At 42.1% G+C, this 25,935-nt stretch overlaps 1 protein-coding gene across 1 annotated transcript in view; it reads right to left on the bottom strand.

The window, feature by feature from the left end:
- Positions 1-25,935, bottom strand: part of LOC308071089 (uncharacterized protein) — a 356,490-nt gene that overhangs the window by 9,136 nt on the left and 321,419 nt on the right. Inside the window, exons 12-14 of the mRNA XM_080405988.1 lie at positions 21,167-25,156; positions 11,731-11,868; positions 165-303 (exon numbers count right to left, since the gene is read on the bottom strand). The gene's annotated coding sequence lies outside the window, so the exon portion shown is untranslated. The remainder of the gene's footprint in view (positions 1-164; positions 304-11,730; positions 11,869-21,166; positions 25,157-25,935) is intronic.

Below are 25,935 nucleotides of genomic sequence, written 5' to 3'. Positions count from 1 at the left end.
GAAATTGGGAGCTACTGAACAAAATCATTATAAGCCCTCCCAAAATATAAAGGAAAAGCAGTGCTCCCCAGAATTTTTTTTTCCCCATATTTTAACCACACTTAAAACTCAAATGTATGCATTAACATTAGCAGCAGCTAATTATGATTACTATCCTGAATCACCTGTGGGAGACTCACTCCTTTGGGCCACATCCCACACTCCTCCCAGGAACGGGCATCACAGCACGGCGGTGTCCCTCCTGCTCCAAGGCTCCGTGAGCTAAATACAACTTGTTGGACAAGCCCGTTGAACAGATGGGACCTACAGCAATGAAGAGATCGTGGTGTCATGCTGCAGCCACACGCTTTTTGTGCATAGAAAGAAGAATCTGCCTGGCAGTAATGGCTGATGCTCACTGGAGGCTTGGGTATCAGCTCAACCTGCACCACTGATCTACACCTGTATTTCTGGTTTCTCCGTCTCTGTGGTTTTCAAGTTACTAGATTAAAGGAGACATAACCAGGCAATATGCCTCAAAGGTTTATTTCCTAAAATAATATCATTACTACTCCACCCAAAGTCACCCTGCCTTTATTTTTAAGGCAGAAGGAACTGAATCAACGAGTTGCAGATTTGAAGAGATACTACGTAAGGTCAGATGTCCAGGGGACTTTGGTGCAAGCATAACTCAGTGCACACAGTTCCACATATGCTTTCTTCCATACGCAAGTAAACGCTACAGATGCGCAACCCACTTGCACATATCTGCACATGCCAAAGGGATTTACACATGTTAATACTTGGAAAGCAAAGTGAGAATGCACATAAAATGGCATGCGCAAAGTACATCCATCCATGTGCGTATCCCTCTGGGTGCATCGCTGCTTGGATGCATTTCTAAGCAGAGAAGCAGTTAAAAAATTGGTATGTCACCCTCTCTCCAAACCCTAATGATTACGGTCTGTTAATTACACTGCATCTGTTGGAACCTTTAGCAAATAAATTGTGGACTTGATCTATTATTTATAATACCAGTAGAAATTACAAGTAATGACTTAAAGTCACACTTATGCAAAGTGGCCAGCAGAAGCAAACCATACCACGTTATCCCTATCCTGCATCTTCCCCGTGCAAGTACCACATTTTGTGACAAAACAGCTATAATAACCTTTTCTAAATTTTACTTTCTGCAGATGGAGAGAAAGCAGTGAGAGAATATAAAGTCTCAGAGAGGAAGGAAAAGAACATTAAAAAAACCCCACTTTTAAAATGTCATTTACAATTAGTCCCAGAGTAGCTCTGAAATACTGTAAGCCACATATTGCCATTGCTTTTAGCCAAGTTTCCCACAGCCTGGTGTTCACTGACAGCTTTTGAATGCCCAACAAATAGGTGTATGGCAGGGTCTGCTAGGGAGAGAGTCAACTTAGCACAGCTATGCCTTGAATTTAGGCTCTAATTATGGCATCTCTACTCCTGGTGTGAAATCCATATGGATTTGCCAAATCCCTGTGCTTTTTAGGCACTTAAATGCTTGTACAAATTCACAGAGCTGCTGATCTGCTCATGTGTCAGGAGGCAGCTGTCCGTCCTGTGCCCCACTTTCCCCCCAGTGCCCGTGCTCTACAAGCACTAACTGGCATTATTATTGCTACGGATTCTCCAATATAACAATTTGGCTTTCAAGCAAAAAGTAGATTTTATCCCCCCCCCACCCCACCCCAACAGCTGACCCAGCAAACAATGCAAGATTTGAAAGTCAAGCTGGATCCTTTCTTCCCTGGCTTTCTCAAACCAGTAACATCAGTTCCTCAGAGCACATGGCAATTGCCCAGTGTAAACTGCAGCAGAGCTGCCACCCTCTTCTTTGTGACAGAAACAAGAGCCTCTACATCTTATTATTATTACTATGGGACTTGAGCATTAGTTAACTGTTCTTTTTATGCCGCTTTAGCCAGCCCACTTATTCACCAGAAAGCAAATAATCACTCAGGCTGAAGTTTATGAAACTTCTGGGATTCACAAATGTGTTTCATGAGTTTCTGGCAGTTGTCTAAATGTTCACAAATAATGTGATGCCAGTAATCAGAACAAGTCAAAACTTGACACTTCTATTCATAAATCAGGAGATGTTTTATTTTTACTGCTTGAACAGTTCTGTTCCCAAGCACGACTAGATCTGAACCACCAACCTGGAGGTGAAAGGACCTTTATTTAATGTATTTGTTTAGGTTTATATGAAACATAAAAAAGTGTCTATCCAGGACTCTAACCACCTTTGCCATATATTAAAAAAACAGGCCAACTCACACAGACAAAAATAAACTAGGCAACTTCCAAAAGCCAGAGAAGGCACAAAAAAGCCTCTTGGCCAGAGACCTCAAATTTTTCTATATAAACTGAAAACTTTTGCACACACTATTTCTCTCTTCTCCAGAGCCTGGGACATGAGGAGATGTGTCCCTCAGGTCAGCAGAATTGGACTCTCCCAGGCCAGAGTGGAAAGAGAGCATTCAGTCATGCTCCTGCCGAGGAGATCTATCCAGTATTCTCTCCTTTAAATCGAGAGGACTCCAGCCAAGATGCCTCTGTAGCTTGCAGCTGCAGTGGTATCACTAGGGAGACAGAGCAATCTATTAAGCAAAGAGGCTCCAAGATCCAAGACCTTATGCCAAGAATCTGTTTCAGCCTCCCCCGCAAGCCCGCAGACACAGCGTAGGTCCTGCAGCACCAGCGTTAAGTGCTGGTGGTGAAAACTCCCACTCACCGCCCCGCTGACATGGCCGGCACTGCAGACCCGCATCCTACTGCTGCCCGAGGTTCCCTCCACGTGCACCCCCACTGTCCCCCCAGGACGAGGAAGGTGTCCCACTCTCAAACGTTACAGAGTAATTTCATTCAACCAGTTCCTCGTTCCATGGTCAGAAAATGGTAAATTTATGAGTTCAAAGATAGGAGAGGGAAAAGCAAGCCAACCTATGGCCTCCAAAATATAAAACAAATCCCTATTGGGATTTTCTACCACAAGGTAGGAGGGCCCTGCAGACCAAGTTCTGTCCTTCTGCTGCTGACACAGTCCCTTCTGGTGCCAGCGAAGAGCACTCTTCACTGTCCCACTCAGCCACGCTCTTCCCTTTCAGTCTCCTTTGGGAGTGGGGACAGGTAGATGCAAGGGACACAAGGGCCAAGAAGGGAGGCACGGCTTTATAAAATCGGCTTTTCTCCTCATATAGTCAGAATACACAAGACTTAATTACAGCTTGGTCTCTTAGAGACAATCCCAGTTCTGCTATAGAAAGATCCTTTCCAAAGTAAACACCAAAGCAACAGAGGATCAGCTCTTTGCTCTTCTGCATGCTGCAGAAAGGAAGTGCCCATAAAAAAGGTTGTAAGAGATCGTCATTCTCTGACATGCCGAAGGTTATATTTTCCAAACCCTCTACACAAACACAAAACACCACATTCTTCTTTTTTTCTTTTTTTTTCTTTTTTTTTTTCCACCAGAGGCTGACAATATTAGGAGAGGTTTCCATTTACAACACCGAGATGAGGTTTGTTTTGGGCAAGAAGTGCCAGGAGGAGACAGGTTGAGCAAAGACCAGCCATCCCCATCCCAGCCATCCGCCCTGCCTCTCAGCAAGGCATGCATCACATCAGCAGCTGCCAGGGCTCAGGACAGGCTGCACGCAGGAAAATGAACTCTCCTGGAGTTTCTGCTCTAGCCAGAGTGGATGGGGATAAGGAACAGGATCCATTGCAACCAGGCACATAGAGCACAGTCAAACTTCCTCCCCTTCAAGTGTCTAAAAAGTAACCTGACTGGATTTTCTCCTGGACAGCTCAGCATTTAAATGGGCCAATTAATCAAAAGCACCTCCCAATTGAAATTACATCCTGCTCGCCTTTTGACACTTACCACTTCAATAACATCATTTATAGCTCCATTGTTGCAATGTGAAGCCCTAAGGACAACTGGCTCCTACAACATGTTGCCATTACGTTTTAGCCAAGGCTGAATGTAGCTGCAAATCTCTCGGCAAAATACAGTGGAGATCTATTAAATGCATAACTTCCCTGGCACCAAAATGTTATTCTTTTAGCAGGTCTGCTTCTTCCCTGGGATTCTGATGAAGTGTGCTCTGCTGCGTTATGAAATACACCATGTTTTGGTGTGATACACGGAAAACATCTTTGTTTAACACAGCTTATCTTTTATCATGTCACTTTTCTATTGGATTTCTTTTCTGTGCACTGGAAGCATATTATTGTGGCAGATACATTGCTTTACCAGGGGGCTTTGCTATGTGGCCTGCAGTGTCAGAGCGAGGATCAGATCCTCCCCGAAACACAGTCTGGACAGCTTGATACAACGTAAAGGAATATCAAGTAAATAAAGAACCAGGAAAAGCAATTCAGAAACTCTCCCATCCAAGTGGGCTGCAGAGGCATTTTACAGCCTGAAAGACAGGCCTTCTACAAAAAACTGAAAACTAAACAGTTATTTGCTGTATGATGTTCATTCTTCCATTTATGCACACTTACCAAAGTTAACGTGAGAGCTCAAGAAAGTCCGGGAATACCACTAGCACATCCATTCTGCTCAGACGAGGCGAAGTGGTAACAAAGCACAAACATGTCTTGCCAGCCTGAAATACATCCCCTCTCATAACCATCACCCTTGTAATTTCTTCCAGATCCTTCAGAAACTGTACACAGGAACGTGTGGTAACTAAAATTGCTTGGCAGAGAAGGTGCTAGCGTAACACCCCAGATGCAAGGACTCAATTTTCAGCTTCACTGTGAACTTCTGCAAACACCTGACAGGATGAAGTCCCATGAGATACTTGCTCTGATAGCTCGCCACTGCTGCAGCCGGCGTGGGGAACTGGTTCAGCAAAGATCTAACAAGAGCAGGGTGGCAAAGAGAGACGTCCCTCCTTCGGCAGCAGTGAAATACCGGAGCAGCTCAGCCACCTGGCACAGCTCGCCCTTTGGGCACACAAAAGAGGTGGTGTGTCTAATCCCTGACTGTGCATCTTTGTTTCCAGAAGCAGCGCTCCCGACGCAGCTCCGCATCTGCGCATGTCACCACTTGAGCCGAGCTGTACACCAAGCTCATTCATGCCTGGCCCTGCTTGGACCCTACAAAACAGGCTTTCGTCTACCTAAATCCCTTGCAGGACCTGCAGGTGAGTGCCAAGCACCCCCAGGTGAGGTGAGCTCCTCCCAGAGCAGACTGCCCGCGCCTCCTTTCAGGTCAAACCACACCACGTATATGCCACTGTTGCTTCACTGAATTGCTCAGCAGCTCCTGTAGTCATGCAGAAGCTCCACTTCTCAACCAGAGGGCTTCAAATAAACATCTCCCATGTCCCAGAACGATGCTGTAATTCCCTGTCTACCTGCTCTTCTTGGAGGGGCTCTCCACTCCTGTTGTCAAAGCCTAGCCTTCTCACAGAAAGAGTTCAAGTTCCACTGAGTGAATAGCCAGAGAAACCACCGTGATCTTATCTTTTGTCTCATGACCACAATGCTCACTCAGTGATTTCTGCTGCTGCCATATGAGCTGGTTTCTGTAAATAATAGAATGTGAAAGACGGGAGCCATTCTTAAGAAAGGTGATGTCACAACCCATGTACCCTTCTGCTTGAGCAAAGGCAGGTTACTCTGGATTTCTTAGGCATCATCACAAACCTCCAAAAGGGAGGATGGTCAAAAGCTCCTTTTAGGACAACCTAGAAAAGCAGAACATTCTGTTTTCTGGAAGAAACAAGATTTGAACTCTAAGTCGCTTGTACTCAAACCAGGCAACCAGAGTCGCTGACTGAGGTCCCAAACCCTGGATGAAGTTAGAGGCTGCAGTGCCAAAGCCATTGCTCACCCATGACATGTTTGGTATCTGCTCGTGTTTTCTGAGCTTAGTGGCTTGAACCAGTCGTGTCTTTTCCTCACAAGAACACTCAGATGGGAACCAACATCTGACAAGCATGTTGACCCAGTCCAGAGGCCAGACCAACACTTAGACAAAAAAAAAGTGAGGATCAAGTCCAAAATGCACTCAACAGTGGGTGAAGTTGTGGCTTCCCCTCTACACCTCGCTCCATCCTCTGCAAAGTACACAGCAGCACTTACTTCCAGGATTGCTTTAGGGAAAGGTCATCTTAAAAGTTATTCAGGGGTCTCTAGGACAGAAGACCATGCAAGCAGCGAGGGCAGGGAGACGGGTATGTTACAAGCATTCTTCCACACCCAACAGCAGGAAGGACTTGCCATGGCTGCTTTTTGTCCTCAGATTCATTATGTTCAGGCAGGAAAGGATGGCTCATATGGACATAGGGCTTAATCCTGCTGATCAATAAGCTTTCTTCCTGCCTGGTAACCAAACCACTTACAATATTAACCGTGTTATTTGAGATCTGCAGAAATTTTGTCTGAACCAGGCAACCCAGAAATATCTTGACCTAGATACTAAGAACAAAACAACGTTGAGTAAACTTCAGGATTGCCAGTTCATCCATCATTGCACTTGACATTTTATTGAAGAATCAGAGCAAAACTATTTTACCTCAAAGGTTCTTACACTAGCATATTTGTTCAGTGGATGAGAGAGAAAAATCTGACACCTTTCCCCTCTCAATTTAGATTGAAAAGGGGTGCATTTTATAGTCCATTGATAAGGTACATGAGTTGCCTATGGGCCCTTTTCAATGACTGCAGAGAGCAAACACAATTATATCAGAAAGCATAAATGAATGAGACTCAGCTGTACTTCCTTCTGAGAAAAAAAAAAAAAAAAAAAAAAAAAAAGAGTGGGGTAAAAAAGCAAAAGAAGAACACAAAGAATATTTCCACCACGTTACAAGTATGCAAGCTCAAGACAGTTACCTGCACTGTAAAAGGTGGTCACTGATGTAGAATGGTTCAATAAACGTTTTCAGAAACACCATCAAGCTGTCGCTCCTTTTCACTTTAAGTAACGCTGGGCATATGCAGCACCTTTGAAAAGCAAGGCCTTGTTTCCCTCAAGGTCTGTACCAAAATTCGTAACAGTTTCTACAACAAGGCATGCCTATGCAACTTGCCTAAAATGTCCAATTGCAAAACTAAGAGACAATTTCAGTGTCTAACCTTCTGTCCAGGAGCTGGAACCTCACTGAGTCTCACAGTCTAATCCAGATTACTGCTTATTCCTCTTATCCATGCAGATTTTGGTGCTTAGCTGTACATATTTTGGTAGATGAAATATTTTAAGTATTTACCTACCTGAAAGACAAACCGCTTAACAAAAAGGTAGAAAAGAAAAAGAAGGACTTTCAGAAAAGATCAAATATATCATAAGCTTGGCAGACACTGTAGCCCTGAAACAGCAGTTTGAAACTTGCACCATAACAAATCTTCTCCTATACATTATCTCACAGGAAACAACACATGATAAATTCTTAGCACAATGTGATTCCCCTCCTTCCACCTCCTCCCCACTTCAGAAAGATTTAACATCTAATTCAGCTTTTGACGAGCTGCTTCATCACTGCGGGAATGCTGTTGATCTCTGTCGGAACCCTGCGGCCTTGGACAGAACAAACTGAAAGGGGAAAAAAATTTTTTTGGCCGTCTGTAATGATAAATAAATACATTACAGGATACAACTCTGGGGAATGGAGGTTGACACTGACTGAGCGCCATGACCTCCACACAACTGCCAAGTCTCAGCCGCTTAACAAAAGTCAACTTTTGTTTGCCTTCTCCCCTCACCAATGACAATTTCTTAAAGTGCAAACGCAGGATGGAAAAAAAAAATAAATAAAACAATAAAAGATAGAGGAGAACTCCAAAACCCTACTCATCTGCTGCCCAGAGGCACTTTGGTTTTGACTGAACAGTATTTTATTTCTTTGGTGTCCTGGAAATTGGGGGAAACCAGTCCATGCTGCCTCAGCAGCAACAGGACAGGGAAGTTATGCCACAGGGAATGCTCAAATCTGTTTTTTTTTAAAAAAATTTTGCATTAGGATGTGTCTGCCTTCAGGCTAGTTCCTGGCTCCGATTTGATTTTCTGTCTGTTTAAGTCCCATTCACAAAATCAAATATGTATGGCTGCTCCTGGATCTTCACATTGATGGCAACAATAACAAAACAGAGAAGGAGCAATTGGTTACCCCATCAGATAATCCACCCCCTTACCCCTGGAAATCTCACCCACTTGTGTCAATCTATATCTCCTAGACCATCCTTTTCAATATCCGATTCCCATTTCTCTCCAATTGTAACAGAAAGGTGATACCTACTGTCACCTCTCCTCATTTTACAGCTGCACAAAGCGATAAATACAGTGTCATGACAAAGTCAATCAAGTTGAAAGCCAGATATGGACTGCAAGTGTTAACTCTTTTGTCTGCATCTTGCTTACCACAACCTATTACTCCATTAACTCTGTGTGCTTCATGGGAACCACAAAGGATTCAACTTGATCAAGTTCATGGGCAAGCCCTCAGGGCTCATCAACCACCTTACAGCAAAGCACAGCACCGAAACCCTGGCATGAACACTGACACAGCTGGTTCCAGTGCAAAGAGAAGAGCCTCACCAGCACGGTGCTGATCAGCCCCACTAGCTCGTTAAGTTATCCATCTCGGGCACAAAGCTAACGCAGCTACACCACCCCTGAAGCCCACACCAGTATTACCCGCCAGTGCTTCACTGCCCGGTGCAGACACCCCAGCTCCCTCAGAGCTCTCTCAGGGATACACGGCACAGCTTGTGCCAAGTGTTTCTCCTGCTCCCTTTGGTACCCTCGGAAATGCCCCCGCAGGCTCTCTGGCCAGCTGCCCTGCACCGAGCGCTGCCGTCACCATGCCTGGCCTGCAGATCGTGTCACTCCGCTACTCACCAAAGCGCCCATTTCATCCACTCTGCTCACGGTTACTACTATTAAAACACTTTGTATTTTCAGATCCTGTGACTACTTACGCTTCATAATGCCCTTCATATTTCCCCCGCCACCTGCCCTTTGTATACAAAGGGAAAGCGGGTAAGAGACAGATGAATCAGCTCATTCAAACAGCAGAAGACTCATGATTCCATCCCTTTATCTTCTCTCTGTGGTTTACATCTTTAATTTCTCAACATATCTTGTTTCATTTTTTGTCACTTTTCAGATTTAGAGGATTTGAATGGTTCCCCTTTGCTTAAAGGCAGGATTTTTCTAGCACATTTTCTTACATTTGAATACTCTCCTGAAGTTTTTCCATTGCTTCAAAATTGCCCTCTGAGAGTAACTAGAGAAAAACAGTTTTCTTCAGCTTGGTCAATTCCCTAAGTCTCTTCTGCCTAGGAATACTTATTTCAGGTTAATTAGATCTTTGATTGTCCTGTAGTTGTTTCCTGCAAGAGTGAGTTGTGTGCACTACAGTCTCTGTTAGCAAACAGCTGGCTGATGCACCACAGGGGCTGGGAGCGACAGACAGATTTCCATAAAACCAGTCAGGATGCCCAAGCATTCCCCAAACCACCACAGAGCTCATGCCTTGACCCACTCATCAGAACAAGATTAACACTTTCTAGGAGGGAGTGGATAAGGGGCAGGGGGAGGAAAATAAATACAAAATACATTTTCAAAGCTATAATTCCCAAGCCTTTCAACCAAGTCAAATACAAAATGCAGGACAAAACAAAACCCAGGCCAAACGAAGAGAAGCTCTGCAACAGAAACATGGGCCCCTCTAGCTCAGTCAAAATTTCTGAATGGGAATTCCTCCCTTCAGAAACCAACGAGGCCACCGCTGTGCTCCACAATGCACCCACCACAAGCAGCAGCGGAGGGTATCAGTGTGGTCTGTGCCACTGGCCGAGGGGAAACGCAAACTTTCTGTATGGGGGGGGTGGGGGGGTGAGGGGAGCAGGGAATCAGACCTGGACATCTGTGTGGACATTATCTGCCAGTGCAGTCCGCTTTGCTGGCATGCGTTCTCTCTTGCTATAGCAGATATCCTACGTGTGCGCACTCTGCGTGTATGTTTAAACAAAAAAGCTGATAAGGAGTACTTGTCTGTCAGCAGTATCTGAAGCCCATGGCTCTTAGAGAGCATTTGGGTTTACTTGGCGGGTCACGCTGACTCCTTGTGAACAATTTATCATCGCAAAAAACTCCAGAGGTTGGCACTATGCCAGTGTCTTGTCTTCTCTTCCCTCCCCCCACCCCTTTCTCCCCTCCTGGGTATTGATGCTACATCAAAACAAACCTTCAGTTCACATAGCAACAGAACATTTTTATATAACCTCTGCATGGGAACGCTACACAAACCATTGGACAATCACTTGGAGCACGTTAGGTAATTCCAGGATATTTTGCTGGTTTTTGTCAAAAACACCCCTGATTAAATGAACTATAAAAAGGGAAGAAGATCTTTTGCACATGGGCCAGACTTGAAACATATCTTGGCACCAAGGACGTTGGGGGATTAGTGCACCTATCGGTTCCATGTTCTAAATTGTGCCATTTTCTGTCTCACTTGGAATCAAACTGGGGAGCCCAAAGCACTTAAGCCAGTTTGTGTGTAATATAATTGAAAGCAAAATGATGATGAAGGGATCTGCTGAGTCAGGACTTTAATAAGACAAAAGACTGAAATCTAGATTTTGGTGGACACTGAAAACTCCCATTGCTATCTGAAACATATCTGTACAAACTGTGTACTTAGTTATAAAACAGCTAGGTCATCTTAACTTCATTTTCCCTTATCTTGTCAAAAAAAGGTTAATACTTTTAATAAGGACATCATAAATGTTACTTCAAATCTTTTCACAGCATGCCAACCTCATCTTTATGTTGTCTTAATCCTGTGTTTCAGGGCTTCCACTAGTTTGCTGCAAGGATCACAAAGACCTTACATATCAAAGGGGAGAAGAATTGACTCTGTGGACTTTTCCTGCTTTCCCCTGACTCACCGAAGATAGTCGTAACTAGAAATGGGACACCAAGGAGTGCACGTCAGGGCCTACAGTGACATTAGAGCCATCAGGTGTTGGTTGGTATAAATTACTTGTGTATGCAGAATTTAACCCATCACAAGATATTGCATTAAGGAAAGAGCTTTCCTCCAACTCATACTGACAGCGATCACTGAAGATATTTTTGCCTACACTGTCAGCATTCTGGGATTACCTGGGAATTTCAGCATTACCAGACCTTAGAACACTGCTGACGACTTTGATTTCTCCTGCTTTCTTCCTCTAGTGTATTATAGCCTTCTGGTCTTTTTCATTAGGTCTTAAATAAGTCATTGGAAAACGTTTTGTGGCAAGTAGGCGGTATGAGAAATGTATTCTCTGGACCTTTCTAAACTAAACATCTACAGTGTGATTGCTTGCAGTTGTGGTGTAATGCACCGGTCCAGTGCTCCTGCACCATTTGGGAGAGATAATAGTTAAGGTGTATCTATCTATCTTGGTTATTATACGGTGCACATCACTAAAGGATAATTTATGCAGCAGCTAGAATACAGTTAATATATGACAAAAATTGTGAACTAACTTTTGTAGCCCTAGAGAAACTTTTCCATAAGCCATTTTCATGACTGCAATGATAAACGTGGTAGAATGTCTTTTAATTAAGCCATACCCCATTTATGTCTTACTTCCTTTGGATCTTCCTTCCTCATGCTGACCCTTCAATTACCTAAGACTAATCAGGACAGACTAAAAGCAAACCCTTTTTGCAGGGTTATTTTCAACTCTGATATGTTTACTCACCTCATCCGCAGTCAAAGGGGCAGCACACTGCACCGAATGCTGGAGCCAGCAGGTGGGGGAAGGCTATGATTCCCAGTATAACCACCAAAGCCTTCCTCTTCTGGCACCACAGCCCCTGCTGTGGAGCTGTGAGCAGACCTGCACGTAGGAATCAGGAGAGAGGTTACTTACGATTACTTCTGAGTGACCAGTTATTTTGTTTAAATATATATTTAACAAAGTCTCACTGAACTATGACTTTTTAGCAGAATTATTACTACAAAAAAAGGGATGGACCTGAGTGGGAAAGAGGCCTGTACATAGCCTTACTCAACCCACAGAATCTCTGTGCCACAACTCCACTGCCACAAAAAGGGCAGGAATTTCCCTGTCCTCCCATTTTGCCCACTCCCAGCTGCACAACACCAACGCTGCCCTTGCACCGGCTCCGCTGGTCACAGGACCACTTTCCCAGTTATTTAAGGAGCTAGCAGCTAACTAGCCCAAAACAACCTATTCTGGGGAACCTGTTCCTCCTTTCAGCAACAGCAAACAGATCAGATCAGCCTTTCTTCAGTAACTGTACCCTAAATCTATCACCCCAAAGCAGAGTCCAAAGGAAATTCAGCAGAAAGGCAAGTCAGGTCCAGACCAATTGCAGGATCAAGACCTGCAAGGACAGGCTGGACTCCACATTCTCCAGGAAAGCTGAAAGCAAGTACAAAAATACTTGGGTGATAATTCACTGTACCTCTTCTCCTGTCTGCACAAGGGGAGATGAGCAGGACACTCATGAACAGCCCAGAGGATCTGCCCTCACATAAACCCCCATATATAATATGCTGGACATTCACACAGAAAATCATTTAGACATATGTCCGCCAGTTTCAAACTGGCTCAAGAAATAGTCTGAACAGTTTTGCTGTCCCAGGAACACTCGTGACTTCATATGAGCTTCAGCTTTTCGGTTCTTATTCTAATGCCTTTCAGGTTCAGTGAAGCTAAGCCATACCGGATTTTTACAAAGTGTTAATAGGCTGCAGTGACTCTATATAATCCAGCACCAGCTGGTGAGTTATCACACCCCATTGTCACTTCATTAGTTGGCAGCCTGGGAGAACACAGGTGCCTCCTCCGTGCTCCGCAGCATGGCATTGCTCATATCGGTGGAGAGCCCAGGAAAGCACCTACCAACAGCTGCCCATCCTCAAGATCAAGACTGAGAGTCCTCAATACACCCCCGTAATCTTTGGATCTCAAGAGAGGGTCTGAATGATTTTTCCCCAGCAAGTTGTTCAGTAGTACACCCATCAACTGCTTTGTCACATCTGCCTCCACACGTTCCCTGTCTCAGGCTTTCAACAAACTCCTGTACTTTCATTTCTGGGAACAAACTTGGGAAGCCTTTGGGGAACACTTAATTCCTTGCTTCGTAGAGACAAAGCAGAACCCAACCAGCATATCTGTGAGGTTAAACACATTATCTGTTTTAGGCGCAGAACACAAGAGAAATGCAGAGACACACACATCCAGGAGGAAATTCGAAGCCCTAAGAAAGGTTCCGAGAATCAGCATGAATAGCTCTTTAAAACATAAAAATAAAGGAAACCAAATGTATGCAGCCAACTTGGTGAAGCTCCATTGGCAACCAATTATGCCCCAAGCCTTATTTTCAAAAGTGTGTGCATGTAATGGTGTGTGCAAAAATGAACAATCAATAGTATCCTTCATTTATATGACTTACCATGATTGCATCTTGCAGCCATGGCAACTGTGCACCCACCTGAGGAACCGTGTGAACAGATCAGCGGACGCGCTGGGCAGGTTCCCATCCCAGCTGCACAGAATACCTTGTTTCAAGTAACTTTGTCATGCAAAGTCATGTTCTACAGAAGCCTTCATAGCAAGCAAACTGGTTAATCTGTTACATTAGCTGTGACAGTAAGGAAGAAGAATTAAGAAAATAACTTCAACACGCTGCTACTGCATACAGGGTCAGGGAGGACACTGCTGTGCATCCCTTTGCACATGCAGGTTTGTAAGCAGATATGCATCCAAACAAGTGGTGACACTAAAACTCCAGATACACTCCAGACGAGGGCAGAAGCAATGCAGTGCCTGCCTCTGCTGACAAGCTCAGTTGCATGAACATCCATGCAAAGCTAGTGCTAACAACAGCAAGGCCAAACAAGCATGTCTACAACTTTCCTACAAAGCATGAAAACCCATTAGCACTCAGGTCTAATTAAATGAGTCAGTAGGAGAGCTGTGGAGAGTGAAAAAACCTCTTACTCCATCTTGTGTTAAAACAATTATAAAAACCAAAACACCAGAGATTTGCCTCCTTGCCTTTTTTAATTATTATTATTAAAGAAAAAGACCTTTTTACATTTCCAGTAAGGAGGAAAGGGTGGCCAGTCTCAGCCACTGCGATTTTTGGAATCCCAGCTCTCTACTGAGAGAAGCCCAAAGGTACAATGGGGCACTGACACTGTCCAGGTGATTTGGTTAAACAGGGAAGGCTAGCCACAGCTGATTTTTTTTTTTTTTTGGTAAGTAATTGAAACCCTTTATTTCACCATCACCTAGGGGAGGAGAGCAAGTCCTGCTGGGCTATCTCAAGGCACAGCACCGCTGCTCTGCTGTTGCCCATTCCAAGGGGAGAGCTGCACGTTGGAGGAGCCAGCCAGGGCCGTCCAAAGAGAGATGCAGCGTGCTGGGTGAATGTCAAGAGTATCAGAGGCCTCGAGAATGGATTGAAAATCACTGCTCTCTACCTCACAGCATGGATTTTGCAATCTGCTCTGCGACATACACAGTTTCTGTCCTGTGCATTGCAAACGCACACTTGGCTGGCCTTGATGCTGTTCAGGTCAGTCAGCTCCTCTAGGGTTTTGTTTACTGCCTGTTATTTTTGAGAAGAGGACATGGCATCTCCTGTTAAAGAAGTCCTAACACAGAAAAACAAGGCTTTTTTTAGCCAGTTTAACCACTGGATAAAGCCTAAACACATTGGATATAGCAATCTACAGCCTCTACATTCATTACCAATTAATTATTGAAAGGGTATCTATTGAGTGTTTTAATATGCATAAAAGTAAAGACAATTCCAGTTGCCACGCAACCGTCTGAGAATCATGTAAACATAAATGCAGTAGTTTCATTTTCATGAATAATCTTCTGTATCTGGAGAGGAGGGCTCAGCAGAGCCACCATATATCAGAGCAGAGGAGCAGCATTAAAGGTGGAGGGGAATTAAGCGCTTGGTAGCAGAGAGCCTACATTTTAGGAATTAATTTGATTATCAGCATAGCAAGAAAGCCCAGGACCTTGTATCTGTGGACTAATGTACAGTTGTTTGGACCCTGGCATTACATCCTACAGATTGACATGGAATATTTGTATCAGGTGCAATCAAGAGAGGCCTGATTGACAATCAGACATAGCTCAGCATGCAGCCTGATAAGACTTGTAATTATACAGATGAAAAAAATGTCATGAGATGTATGTGATCTTTCCAGCTAATCTCTACTCTTTCACGCAGAAAGCATTAATTGCTCTTTAGTTTGGTTTAAAGTACAGTTGGTGCCACTAAACATAGATTCCAGTACATATCCAGAATAGGATGGAGCTCTTTCTCCCCCAAGAAATTTGCAAACAAATATATTTGTGAATTCAGGCCAAATATATGAATTATTGATGTAAATAAGAAAAAGGTTCAAAAGTTTGTAAAAAAACAGAATTAAACAAAAGGAAAATGTCAAAAAAAACTACATTGGCTTGCCCTAAAAGATTTTTTTCATTTTTTTTTCTTTTTTTACCTTATTCTTTCAGTTTCCCCTGGAATAAACTTTACTTTTCGATTACAAGAAAAAAAAAAAAAAGGAAAAATAATAATTTGCCAAATGCATAGATTGAACAAGATAAAAGCAGCAGAAATATCTCCCACATTGAGAAACATCAAGTAAACACATAGTTTCAATTCTATTCCAACTCTTCCTCAAAAAACCCACATTCTTCTGTAGTCTAAACAATCTGATTTAGTTGTTAGTAAGCCCAAGTCCTGCCTTAATACCTAAATTATAGACTCCTGAGCTTGTTTATTTTCCCTGCTGTACGTTTGCAAAGACTGCAGCGTGCCTCAGTCACACCGAAGACCTGCATCCTCCAGATGATGCAATTGTGATTTTGTCTGATTCAGAAAGTTTTCCCTGCCACCTCCCTTTCTGCTTTGCTGCTGACACACTTGCCAGGGAGCAGGCTTCCTCAGGTTGTAATTTAAATCACAGGAGTGAGAACTTGAACCAAAGTTGTGTAAGTGACTGGTGGGTTTAGCTGGGACACTTTTCCTAGAGTTTTGTGGTTGCTGCTTTTTTATACCTGCATCCAATTTATAAGAGCAGGCACTATGGTCTTAAACACAGCTAATAATATTCCTTAATCCACTCAAAAGAAATGTTTGGCATTTAACTTAATAAATAAATAAATAAATAAATAAAAGGTATCAATTAGGAACTATCAATGTTTTCAGTAGTGATGTCTAATTACTATTACTTGCTATAGGCTATCTTGTTAAATTCTAGTTGAATGACTAAGTATTCCTGACAAGTTTAATGCATTATTAAAGGTGTAATTACTTGGTTATTGCTCGTGTAATTCTGAGTTAATTACATGACATCTAAATTCATCATTTTTATGTTTATTGAACTTTGGTAAATTCACTTTTAGCTATTGCTTGATATTTACACCATGGCTCCCTCTTTTACTCATTGTAAACTTAAAGGAGAATGGGGCCACATTTTCTCAGCGCAGCAGGAGAAACCAGGAAGGGGGAAGGGGTTACAACCACAGGTCTGATTTTCCTATCAGTTTTCCATTTTCCTATGTTTTCCTTGCCTGCTACATTTTAACCACATCATGATTCAGTAGATTTGCTTAAGTCTCAATAGAAGAAAATCAAGCTACAAGTTTTTAAAAGACTGCAGTGAAATTGTGACCCTGTTGAAATCTATGGCAAAGCTCTTGTTGTCTTGAATAGAAACAGGATTTTACGTTTGGGAGCCCTTGCTCTGGGAGCAAAGAGCAAACTACCCAAGGGGCTCTGGGATACAGGATTTTATCAATGTCAGCATCAGTAGTCAGATGCCAAAGGGATGTCTCCATGAGTCAGTCATTGCAATTTCCACTCATAGCATTCAGAAGAAATGTATAAACAAACAATACATTTGAAATTCCGTTCTACTATTTTGCTTCCTCCCTCTATAATGACTTTTTTCCACCTTTGATTTGTAAACACAGCCTCTTGTGCTCCACTTAGTACATAGCATAGCCCTTTGCTCCCCAGGGCCCATGCCGTGCTGACCCACAGCAGGTGGAAAAAGTAAATGCTGTCCGTGCCACAGCTGCCAAAGGAAAACCTTGACAAGCTCCAGTGCCATCGTTATACACTCAGTGAATCTGAGGTTATAAATCTTTCTTCATTCCCATTTGGAAGAAGGACCTTCAATTAAGCAAAAATTGATTTTCTAATGATTTTTTTTCTGCTCATGATTGGTAGATTGTTTGAAACTGTTCCAGCCCAACAGCGTACAGACAGAACAATTAAACATGCATCGTAGTTGACAGCAGGACTGATTTTAAGTCAGTGAATGCAATTTAGCCCTTTGATTTTTGGCAAGGAATGCACCTTGCAACAACTATGAAGGAAGAAAATATTATTCTAGCTCAACATTGAAACTACCAAGCCAGTCAGAAAGCAAGGAGGAAATGCAACAGGGCATTGAGAAGCGGTTCCTGATCTTATGGAATCCCTCACTACTCCGCATTGCATGTTACACTGAAGTTAGTGCACTTTCCAATTAAGTAAATGACTTAAGTAGTTAGTAATGGCTAAGGCATTAGTAGAGGCTTGAATAAATTATTTGGCAGATCAGATACTACATTGTCATTGTTGATAATAATTCTTAGGAAATTAGGGACCCACAGTCAAAGTTTTCAAAGTGTATTTGAATTTTAGTGTTGATGGAAAGGACTCAAAATTATTGATTCAAAACGCACTAAGCTTAGTTGGAGTTTTTCCATTAATTTCAAAGCCCTCTGGACTAAACTTTAAGGCATGGGCCTTCTGTAAAATCATACTTTTTGACATGCACAGAAAGCAATCAGAATAGGATTAAAATCCTATTAGATGTGAATTAAACTAATAATTTAAACCTTACTCTATAATGATACATTAACAGGCACTGGTTTACCTTCTAAACTCTCTAGATGTAGTTCTAATCCTACTCATTTTGTTAATAGGGTATAATTAAAATTGAGATCCTTACATCTATAGGACAATATTGAATGTAATTATTCATGTTCTGTTGTCTTGCGGTGCTTACCTCCTAAACCAGGACACAACCGTGACAGGTATGACACAAGCACAGGACTACTATTTTTTGAGAAAGGCAAGAGACAGTAGCATACCAGCAATATAATCCTTGTTGTAAATTTGTGGGCATCACAGCCTTGAACAAAATCACTGGAGCACAACTGACATTTCTGAGCCAGCCTGTATTACAAGTCACAATGTTTTTGAAAACTGTTATATGCCCAGTTTAACCCAGTTTAATCTTTTTCATCTGCAGATGACGCTGGCCAGGGCAGTCTAAACCTTCCTAGAATGAGTCAGTAGAAGTAGGTGCAATGTTTTCTTGAAGCAATCAAAGTAAATTCCAATTTCTATCAGTCTAATAAGGAAAGTTTAGAGATTTTCAGCTTGCATTTCCTAGTATGTTAATTTCATCATTGCCCACATATTATTCTGCTTGATCTGACCTGAATCTGACTTATTGCATTTCCCAAACTACTTTTCACTCAGCGGTTAATTAAAAGATTTGGTCCCTGACACACTGCTTACAGCCCTTATTGGCACCCATTAGCCCAGCTAGACTAATTCTCCTGAAAAGCAAACCTCCTTATATTCCCAGGGTCAAAAGTTCACAGCCAATTCCCTAAATCTTTAACATTCGCTATTAGTTCATTATTTGAAGAGGCGGTATTCAAACGTAGGCATAAAAAGTCATTGAAGAGAGACAGTTTCTCACAAATTCACCGCTTGCCACTTTGCCCCATCAGTGTCTATAAAACATTGGGACTGCACAGCACAAGAGGTAAAATTATTTTTTTTTAACTTTCCTTTGAGTAGCATTTTGTTTGATATACAAGCAACAAAAAGGAGTCTGTGCTATTTTACACTATGCAATTAATGTATGTATCATGCCTCAAAATTACCTCAGCAGTTCACTTTCCTGTGCACACACCCAGAGCATAGCATTGCCTCTCAGGCACATATAGGACTAAAATCTATACATAGACATCAATACCACACTGAAAGCCACAGCACCAGCATCCTGATAGTCCCGTTTAAATAGGGAGAGTAAAAATTCAAGACCAGACCTCAGCTGGCACTGCAACCAAATACACACTTGTTCACACACACATAACCATGTCCTCTCACACAAACACACACATGCATGCTTATAGGCACACTGAAATTCATCCCATTTTGGAGACAAAAGACAGAGACAAATCTAAATGTTGTCATTTATGTGGTAGAGGCCCCAAAGCTCTGAATCACTCAGAAACCTGGCTCCCAGGCATTGGTGCAAGCCCACCTTTACTGTACTGAGAGAAATCTAGAAACAAAGTCCATTTGGGTAGGTGTGTGGGAAGAGAAAAAGGCAAAGTTTAATTATTAAAACTATGTGGCCGTGCAAGCATCCTACTTAAGGTAAGAGGAGTTGTCATTAAACTCAACCTTTCCCCCTTGAACCTGGTGTCTGGAATAGCTCAGACACCAAAGACGACCTTATGTATTTCTTTTAATTATTCTGAAGTAAACTCCTCCAGCTCGCTACAAGCCCTCAGCTACTTCAAGCAAAGACATTCTAATGATTTCGATTAAATCTTGGCCTCTCCCCAACAGAGCACAAATTAAAAGCATTACTAGGAGGATACAAGCTTCAGCGCTTGGAAGTGTTATATAAAGAATGGGGAAAGCTGCCAAAAGCTTGTTGTCATTTCATGTGCAGCGGGGGATGATTAACCCCTTGGTGGCTTTTCATACCCTGGGAAGATCACATGTCGGACTCCTGCGGGGTTCCTCCTCATGACTGTCCCATACATTACAGTTTAAACTCTTTTAAACTCGAGATTTGGAGAAAAAGCTTCTTCCAATGAAACACTGTCATAATCAGGCTCCGAAATCAGCTGTGTTATACTGACATAATTCGGAGAAAAGAGGTCTAATTAGAGTCTACAAAATGCATTCCAGAGGTCTTCTGACGTGTCCTATACATGGCTGCACTTTTACGCATAATTTTCATTATCCGCGTTGCCTCAGTGGAAATCTGTCAATGCACAGAGTTTGAGTGCAGCTTTGCTGACATCCATCACTTCAGCTGAAGGACCAACTCCATCAGCTGGTGGCAGCAGCAAATTGTTATCCTCTGGTGGCCCAGCCTCTAACAGGGGTAACAATACACATTTTGCTAAAATAACGCCCATCACACTATGTTATGTCTCATACTGCCAACAGTAGAAATGTATATCCAATCTGTGAACAAACAAGGAGAGATTTTTTTTTCCTCCCGAAATTGTGAGGATCAAAGCAAAATCTTTCTTTTGAAAAGCAACTCTCTATATTATTTTTTTTAACAGCACATTCAGCTGATACTGATTTCAAAAAACCACAAACTGGGGTAACCATGAGGCATGCCTGAAATAAATAAAAAAAAAAAAATCTCACTTAAAACAATTGCCTCAAAGTAACTTTGAGAGTGGGAATTAGGCAAACTTGCTTTAGATACTGCTGTCATTATAAGCAACAGACTTGCACGTTCAACTCTCTCCACTTTGTTGTCCATTTTCTACGTTGTTAAAAATGTAAGTAGTGAATCTAAACAATTGAAAAGTACTTTCAGATCTTTGGATTAAAAAAAACAAAAAACAAAAAACGTAGATACAAGATTAAATCGCCCCTCAGAAGGAGTAATTGTCAAATCAGTCATCAAAAGCTGCTTTTACCTGGGTTCCAATAAGCAAAACCAGCATAAGTCTATAAATCCTGAACCTTATCGTACACATGTGACCATCTGCACTCAAGCAAATGAAAAAAGCTACAGAATCATGCCATCCTTCCACTCACTCCCACTTTGCACGATGGTAATCGAGTACCTGGGTGCTAAGACACCCCAACATACAGGCACAACACAGGGTCTTATGTGCGATGGAAACCAGGGGGTCCAAGTGAATTCATTTCCAATAAAAAGGTAAAATCAGTGGGGGAAAAACCTGCTATATTCAAGCTTTTGATCCAGTATTCAAAAACAAGAGAGCAAAAGCATCCCAGCAAAACCTTATAGAATCGATTTAGAAAATACATTTTGCAATGTGGTTGAGATGAGACACTTACTTGGAGGTGGCGTGGGGGAGCTGACGCAGCCTTGCGATGCCTCATTCTCCAGATTTATACGAACGAAATCAAGGAAGCACTAAACCAGCAGGGGATTATTATCTCTAGAGATAACTACAGACAGTTTCATTTTAAAAACAATCAGCAACATCATCACTGTATTTTCCATTTCTCGAAACACAGGAATGTGATGGAATATCCAGTTCCTTCCAGAAGTCACAGCAACTTTCTCCCTAAACAAAAATCTCTGCAAAAAAGCAGCAATTCACTTCATTTGTTCAATTTTTTTTTAAGATGTCATTGTGCTGAGCCTGTGCTTCCCGTCTGCCTGCATCTCACCAGCCCTAGCGCTCACTGATGTTACTATTTCTGCCCAACAGTAAAATACACTGGCTGCATCTTCACTTCAAGGTTAAGGACATCATTTGCCAAATATTTATTCTAATGGCAATACCAACTTAAACACCACCATTGTTTGACTGGCTGGGCAAGAAGGGAGCACTGATACAAATAGTTAATTGCTTTAGCCAAGCTGGTTCTCACCCAGACAGTCTCAGCAGCCAGCCTGGCACAGCAGAAGGGGTGGCACCAGGGTGGGCACCGATGCCAGACACAGGTACGTGAAAGCCCACCACAGCAGCACATTGTATCCCATCAGCCAAATGCTTTCTGCTCTGATTGAAGGCTGCTAGGAATTCTCGCAGTCTTTAGGAAAAACTGATGTTCAGGATTCTTCATATCATGTAGAAAAGAGCTTAGAACTACAGTAATGATGCTAAATCAGATTTTGCTCAACCAAGCACGGTGAAGTTTTCTTTGCCCAGTACCTTTCATTTGCTACTGAACACCTCCAGTGTCTTTTCCCTCCCTTCCTTCTGCCGCCTATCATTTACCATCCTACCTTTTCTTTCCCTTTTGCCATTGAAAATAGAGGAGGAAATAAAAAATTCAAAGCATGGGTTTAGTTTTGTAGTGAAAATATGCAGATTGTGAACTTTTTGCATGAACACACTTCATATTTTTCAACTTGCACTATTGAAAATTCTTTTAAAAGCCAGTATCTTTCAAAAGAAGCTCTGAAGTTACTTTGGAGAACAGAAGCATAGGGTTAAAGGTAATAAGAGAAGAGAGGAAAAGATTATTGACCGTGTGTAATAATCACAGTGTTGAAAAGTATGCTTAATAGTTGTCCTTTTTTGAATCATCCTGACATCATTTTTATCCTTCTGTTGCAGTGCACCAGGAACTGCTTTCCTGAGCAATTCAGGATGGAAATTCTTTAATAAAATAAGAAATCCCCAATCAATTAGGATGTCAAATCAGAACATAATTCCCCACGCTACATCAAAAAGACCCACTCCTATCTTTTGTCAGTCATTGGATTGAAATAAAGAGGTAGCTACACACAAAGAAAGCTGTCACATCAAACAATACATCCTTCACTCATTCAAGACATAAACACATTGAAATGTGGCAGGAGAAAAAGCAATTGAACTTGTTTAATGGAATCAGCTAATTGGATAAATTACATTTTGCTAATAAAGATAATCACTGTGAGGACACCCGGCCCTGTAGTTCTGTTGTTCAGTACTCTTGCTTGCTATGTACTCTTCTCCCTGGATTCCTTGTGCTAGAAAGAGCAGTGTAAAATGTCGAAAGGGTGAGGCTCTGTTTGACTGAAGGTTTCATCCATAAAGCAGTACATAACCCAGGCTAGCGGAGTTAGAGTAATAAACTCAGTAAACAGGGATTACAGGCACAATAAGCAAACACAGCTCTTTGAACCAGGTTCCAACAGATGATGGGAAAGTGAAAAATTACGTGCTATGAATACCATCACCATTCACGCACACAACATTCTTTCTACCAATTCATATTGCTAGAAAACATTTAGGCTGGAATAAATAATATTAGCCAGCTTTCCATCAGCATATGGCAGGCACATACTTTGAGAAAACTTTTAACGCGAAGCAAACATTTAATAATTAGTCTAACTATCCATTTATGGAACTGATCTATTTGACTCTAAAATGATAAAATTTAAGAAGTTAAAGGAGTTTTACCAAACAACCTCTCTTCCTGGTACAAGCTGAGTAAAAATTTAACAAATACATGATAAAAAACTACATATCTGTTTCACCACTGTGGTAATTCACATTCTTTAATACTGCACAGAAATCAATGCAGTATGAACGGTATTGACTTCCAACTCAGATTTTTTGAGCCTAAAATTATGAAGGGCAAGAATATTTGGAGGCATGGAAGCCCTGGTTTCGCACTCCACCCTTGGGGTGCAGCCAGGATGCACAGCACCCACTGTCCCCTTCCCCTCCCCCCCCCATTGCACCCCTCTGCCCCACAGGAACAGCCTGCAGTGGTGCACTATCAGCAGGTAAGGGGGGGTCAGTTCAAGTTTAAAATAACAAATTTCTACTTATTTATTTGCTTTTACAACAAAAGTCTAAGCAGTATGACTGTTAAAGGAAACTTAAAATGAACTGAAGCTTTGGGTCCAGATGCAAGGAAAATGCTGACCTCTTGGAAACAGAGAGGCACCTCCAGCTTTCTGCTCTATTCTGTGTGCTCCAGCCACCCTAGGTGACTCTCATTCACACCTCCCTTCAGAATCTGCCATTCTCAAATTGTACACAGAATAAAACATAAAAAGGAACAACGTGAATGCTGTTATGGGTCATTGAGTTTTTTGCTTATAAACTCAGAGAGACAAAAGCTCAACAGTCTGCAGAAAGACAAAAGGCCCTGTGATAATCAATTTAAGACAAAAATTGATCAAGTAGTTTTTGTAAGGCACTAAAAAAAGGTGTTTTCAAAAAGTAATAAAAATTACAAATATTAATTTCTTACATCCCCTCATAAGACACATGAGTAGCCAGCCAAGATCTCTCTATCAGATGGTTGGCACCATCCAACAGAAGCAGGCTTCATTTGCAATTCCATTTGTATAACACGGGGTTGAAATGAAGGGTAGTGAATTTCTGAACTACTACATTATACGCATCCAGCCTGGAATTTCATTTATCAAAAATTTTTTTTGGTGTAAGGTATCTTTTAGTCACACTTAATATTTGACTAAAAAGCGAATGGTCTGAGTGATGTTTACTGCTATGACTTGAAGATGTAGGAAAGGGGAAGCAGGTTCAGTGGTTAATTTAGCCAATTTTATTTTTTGTGTCATTTTGGAAATGTGTAGAAGCTCATGCTTGCCAAGGTTCACGGTCTGGCAGTTCTGCAAGATGCAATCTTTTAAAATCAGTATTCTGGAGCACAGAAGAAGTTAGTGCTTGGAGGGAACTGTTTTATATGGCTCCTGGGGATTCCTCAGGTTGCCAATGAATGGCTTGTCTCCTTCCAGCATCAGAACCATCTCACACCACAATGTAACAGCAAATGACCAAGATGAAGAGCTTACATGTAACACTATGGTGTAAGGAGTTGGCTATCTGTGAAAAAGCAAATGTTTACAGTTGAATAAACAAAGGCCATATTAAAAAATATGATGGTATTCTAAAGTAAAAAGAGGTTTGTCTTCATTTTCCTTCATCTTGAGAGGCAACTTGCTACTGTGGCGTCCAAGCAATGCCACTTAGAACAAACAGTCACAGCAAAATCATGAGCGGAGTTTGCAGTATCTCCCTTTGCCTAGGAAAGGGGTGGCAATCGGAAGAGAAATAAAAGCTTTGCCTGGCCTTAATTCTAGAGTTCAACTCTATGTTGTTATTTGTCTTGTTTTCCAGCAATAAGTTACGCTGTCATCATAGTAAGATTTGAAATTGTTGATTTGTCAGCTGCAAACTGAGTAGAAAGGAGACTGCATCACTGCTATGCCATTTAACAGTGCGGAGGAACTTTTGGAAGGGAAAGGCTGCAACATTGTCAGGGATGGTCATGCCCGAAGTCTTTGTCTTTCAATAAAGCGTTTCAGCATCACATAGCTGCTAAGCCACAGATTCGATAGAATCAGCAATACCTCTGTAAAAGAGCACGAGAATCATCTGTTATTCCCTCCTCCCATTGGCCAGAAAAGCCTTTGCTCCTCTTCTAGCCACACATAACTGCAGCCTAAAGTTAAGCCTAATCCTCTTGTCTCAGCTATTCCCAAACCCAGTATCTTTCAAGCTATTCTTTTTTGTTGTTAGGTACTTCTTTCCATCTTCAAATAGGCAAACCAAAATTCCTGATTAGGCAAGTAATACTCTGAAATACCCGGGGATGGAAGGAGGAAATAGGCAAGGGAGAAATGGGAAGAGTTGGGTTGAACTCCATAGAAGAAACTCTTCTAAACTTTCTGTGATTTCACTCCCATCGGAAGGGTTGTCACAGACGAAAGGACTTTCTCACAGGATTCCAGCAGACGAGTAAGACTTCACAGAAAGAGAGACTGCATGACTGATTTCCTCAGCCTCTCTACCATCTCCTAGTGACAGGGGGTGTTTGCAGGGTGCTTTAGAGAAACACAAATACTAATCCGAAAAACAGTTGGGGAGTGGGAGTGGAAATTCCTAAATTCTTAACTGTGCAGCATGCGGTGTTTCAACAGCTTTCGTGAAAGCTTTTGAAAACATCAACAAGCCGTGCAGCTCCCAGCACTTTGCAAAATAAATGCACTCAAATATTAAGGCCGCAGAGGTGACTTCGTCAACCACCAGAAAGCATGACAACAGCAAAGCAGGGAATGCGGGGGATGCTGCTTGAAATTTTTACTGTTGTCAACTATGGAGATAAAAACATAGACAGAACTCAGCATCTAC

Source organism: Falco punctatus (genome assembly GCF_963210335.1).
Source record: "Falco punctatus genome assembly, chromosome: 10".
Classification (NCBI taxonomy): Eukaryota; Metazoa; Chordata; class Aves; order Falconiformes; family Falconidae; genus Falco; species Falco punctatus.
Note: the sequence above shows the minus strand (reverse complement) of the source record. Positions and strands in the feature narration are given on the sequence as shown.